The sequence below is a fragment of the Bos grunniens genome, chromosome 22 (genome assembly GCF_055505025.1).
Source record: "Bos grunniens cultivar Pamir isolate PY7600 chromosome 22, Bosgru_T2T1.0, whole genome shotgun sequence".
In the NCBI taxonomy this organism is placed as follows: Eukaryota; Metazoa; Chordata; class Mammalia; order Artiodactyla; family Bovidae; genus Bos; species Bos grunniens.
In genome coordinates, this window is record NC_141186.1 from 17,126,617 (window position 1) to 17,130,240 (window position 3,624).

Genomic DNA, 3,624 nt, shown 5'->3' on the forward strand with positions numbered 1-3,624 from the left:
CATCCAGCAATCCCACTTGGGCATATATCTGGAAAAGATAGAAAATTTGAAAAGATACATGTACCCCTATGTTCATAACAGCACTGTTTACAATAGCCAAGGGATGGAGGCAACCTAAGTAACCATCAGTAGATGAATGGATAAAGATGTGGTATATACATAAAATGGAATACTACTCGGCCATACAAAAGAATGAAATAATGCCATTTGTAGCCACATGGATGGACCTAGAGATTACCATACTAAGTGAAGTAAATCAGACAGAGAAAAACAAATATTATGATATCACTTATATGTGAAATCTAAAAACATAATATAAATGAACTTATTTACAAAACAGAAACAGATCTACAGGCATGGAAAACACACTTATGGACTTGCCTGGTGATCCAGGGGTTAAGGATCCGCCTGCCAATGCAGGGGACAAGGCCTGGAATCTGGTTCAGGAAGATTCCACAGGCTAGGGGCAACTAAGCCCCTGTGCCACAACTACTGAGCCAGCCCTCTAGAGACCAAGAGCTGAAACTACTGAGCCAGGGCACCCTCCAGCCTGTGCCCTGCAACAAGAGAAGCCACCGCAGTCAGAACACCTTGCACTGCAACTAGAGAAAGACGGCACACAGCAACAAAGACCCAGTGTAGCCAAAAAGAAATAAATGACATTTTAAAAAAGAAAACCCATTTACGGTTAAGGTAAAGGCGGGAAGGGATAAATGGAAAGTTTGGGATTAACAGATACTTATATACAGATATATAAAATAGATAAATGACAAGGTCCTACTGCACAGGGAACTATATTCAATATCTTGTAATAATATACAATGGAAAAGAATCCGATATATATATATATATATATATATATATTAGATATGTATTCTTCAAAATATATATAATTGAATAATTTTGCTATACAGCAGAATCTAACAAACACTGTAAATCAACTATGTGCTTGTGCTCAATCGTGTCCAAATCTTTGTGATCCTGTGGGCCCTAGAGGGCCCCCAGGCTCCTCTGTCCATGGAATTTTCCAGGTGTGAATACTGGAGTGGGTGGCCATTTCCTGCTCCAGGAGATCTTTCCCACTCAGGGATAAAACTCTTGTCTCCTGCATTGGCAACCTGATTCTTTACCACTGAGCCACCTGGAAATCAACTATACTTCAAGTTAAAAAAAAAAAAATTTAAAAAGAAGGGCTTTGATTGGGAGGGTGGGATGAAGGTACTCTTCTAATTTCTCAATGTTACATTTTATTACAATCTTTTAAGTGTGTAAGTGGGACAGGACTAGTCAAGCTGCAATGCAACTCTCCATCGAAGCCTTCCCTACCTTGCTAGACAGTTTTTCTTTCATGTTCAGAACGCTCAATCTTAGGATTTCAAAATGCACTCTTGGGCAGCCACAAAGTATTAATTTCTCAAGTGTAAGCTGGCGTTTTTCAGTATTGGGAAACTCAAACAAGACAAGCATGAAAGACTAGGTTTGTAGGTGAATGTGCTTTAGTCTGTGTTTCTCAGACACAGTACTTAGTATTAAATACTAAGACAAAGGCCTATGTTACCAAAGTTAAAGTGTAAAGGGTTATTTCTGGCAGCTGACCCATTCCCTGAAGCCAACCCATACCTTGCAGCCATGTGTAGGAGAAGCTGCCAGAGCTAGCAAAGAACATTTCTATTCTGGGCTTTCCTGCTCTTGCATTTATGGTAGGAGGCTGGCTCAGTGCTGTCCTGGGTTCATGGGGTGGGCCTTTGGCATGAGGCATGATGTTTACATCAGCACAGAAACCATTCCCTTTGAACTCTTGCTGAGGCTGTGGCCTCCCTGCTCTTCTTGTGAAGTTAATCATAAACTGAGTTGGGCTGGGGATGGCTAAAGTTTGGAATTTGTCCCAACTTACCTTCCTCCTGACAATCTGAGTTTCACATATGAGTCTTAAATGGCTGATCACTGTTTCTTTGCACTGAGCCCTCTCAGCCTAGAGAAAATTAGGTTTCTTTCTTTCCTTCTGGAAGCTTGGAGATTAACAGAGTCACATCAGTTTTAGGCAGTGAACAGTAGAGGGCAGACTTTGATGAGGCTGGGGCGTGTGGAGGGAAAATTCCAAAGAGCAAGGGAGCTCAAGCCTCAAGCAGGGCCAGGGGCCAGTCCAAGTGGGGGAAGTGCCCTTCCTGGGGCCAAGCTGGGCCAGTGGAGGAGAGGTCTGCTGTTGGCAAAGTAGTTGTGTCCTGTCCCTCCGTCTTTATTCAGGCTGAAAATTATGAATGCACAGGAGATCTTTCAGAAGAGAGGTTCTAAAATACCATAGGGCCTTTTGACACTAAAATAAAATACCGTAGGGCCTTTTGACACAGCACACTCATGTCTGAGCCCCAAACAAGATATCCGTGATCCCAAACTTGCATCCTTGCTAAATTTCTTGTCTGTCTGAATTTGTGCAGATTTATTTAAAAATTGACTATTTAGGAACTTCCCCAGCAGTCCAGTGGTTAAAAGACTCCACACTTCCACTGCAATGGGGTGTGTTTGATCCCTGCTCAGGGAACTAAGATCCTTCATTCCGTAGTGCCAAAGGAAAAAAAAAGAAAACTTCTTGAACTGAATGAAAATGAAAATACAACACATCAACCTAAAAATTATTTTTAAAAATTGACTACTTAAATCTTTGAATTTAAAAAATTAAGTTTCTTGAGGCATAATTTACATACAATAAAATCTACCCTTTTAAGGTATATAGTTCAGTAAGTTTTTGGCAGATTCATACAGATATGTAATCATTGTATACCAAAAAGTTCCCTTATGCCCATTTTTAGTAGATTCTCATTCCCTCACCCACTCCAGCCCTTGTCATTGTCAACCACTGACTTTCCCAAAAGGTCATGTAACTAAAATCAGTCTTTTAAAATCTTTTACTTCTACTTATTTTTATTATTTAATTTTTTTTTGTTTTATGAATCATAGTCGTTTATATTTTGGCTTAGTTTTTTTTGTTTTTGTTTTGGCTGCGTGCCCTGGCATGAGGGATCTTAGTTGCCTCTTTGTTAATCTGTTTCCATTCACAGATGCCAAGGCATAGCATAGAGTTAGCATTCAAAACATGTTGAATGGGTGAATTTATGTCCTTATGCATCTAATCACAGGACAATTTGTTTACAGTTTTGAGATTTATTTTTACCTTTATAAATAATGCTGTAGAGAACCTGTTTCTGCCTTTGGCCTTTTTTTTTTCCCTTTTGGATTATGCACCAGGCTGTATTCTTTGAAGCAGGTTCACGGGACAAATGAGTGTGGATTTTGTTTTTTCCAATTTGCCTTATAAAATTGTGCACAGGGGCGGTTTTTTGTTTTTGTTTTTTTTTTAAGTCAAAAGACTCCAAAGAATTGCAGTGAGGAGCAGAAAACCTGACTTTGTCCTAACACCGGTCCTCTGACCTGCAGTAAATACCTCCTCGGCTCTGTGCTTCGGTTTCCTCAAAATCACAGATCGTGAACTTCTGCATTTCCTTCCGGGGCAAAAGCAAAGCTCCGCTTTCTCACCACTCGGAGCCTCGCTATTCAGATTGACGGTCAATCTGACCAATCAGCGTGCTGTGGGAGATCCCGGGGCAGTCCTTCCGGACACAAGCGCGT

The 3,624-nt window shown here is 40.6% G+C and overlaps 1 long non-coding RNA gene across 2 annotated transcripts; it reads right to left on the reverse strand.

The window, feature by feature from the left end:
* Positions 1–1,987: 1,987 nt before the first annotated feature.
* On the reverse strand, positions 1,988–3,570 carry LOC147348157 (uncharacterized). 2 transcript variants are annotated; one of them, XR_015151076.1, is made up of 2 exons: positions 3,440–3,570; positions 1,988–2,245 (listed from the first exon to the last, which is right to left on the reverse strand). It is a non-coding gene; the product is annotated as an uncharacterized LOC147348157 (long non-coding RNA). The 2 variants fall into 2 exon arrangements; XR_015151075.1 differs by having other exon boundaries at positions 3,170–3,487.
* Between the last annotated feature and the right edge of the window lie 54 nt (positions 3,571–3,624).